Below are 460 nucleotides of genomic sequence, written 5' to 3' on the forward strand. Positions count from 1 at the left end.
GTCATATATGTAGTCATATATACAGTATGTGTATTCATATAGTGGTAATGTTCAAAATCACGTGTAGCCATTTTATTTAGTATTATGATATCTTTTATATTTAGTTGGTTACATGTTCGTAAAATATTGTCTTTTGATATATGTATTTCCTATATTATCTCTATATATTTACGTTTAGTTAACATGTTCTGTATACTACCATTGTCTTTTAATATATGTATTTCCTTCTCAATTATTCAATTTGTTAGCATCGTTTTTTCGTCTATTTATACATATTCCATTAATTATTATCCTTTGCTGATTTCTCTTCTTACTCATTTCTTGGTTTCTGCATTATCTTCGTTTTTGGGTCTTCTTATCTTCGTTTTTTTTTTCTTGTTTTTTCTTGATTTACTTATCATGAATTGTTATTTATTCTTATCTCTGTTTTAATTCTTTTTTTTTCTTTTTAGATTATGTG

This window comes from Penaeus monodon, chromosome 23, assembly GCF_015228065.2.
Source record: "Penaeus monodon isolate SGIC_2016 chromosome 23, NSTDA_Pmon_1, whole genome shotgun sequence".
NCBI classification, from domain to species: Eukaryota; Metazoa; Arthropoda; class Malacostraca; order Decapoda; family Penaeidae; genus Penaeus; species Penaeus monodon.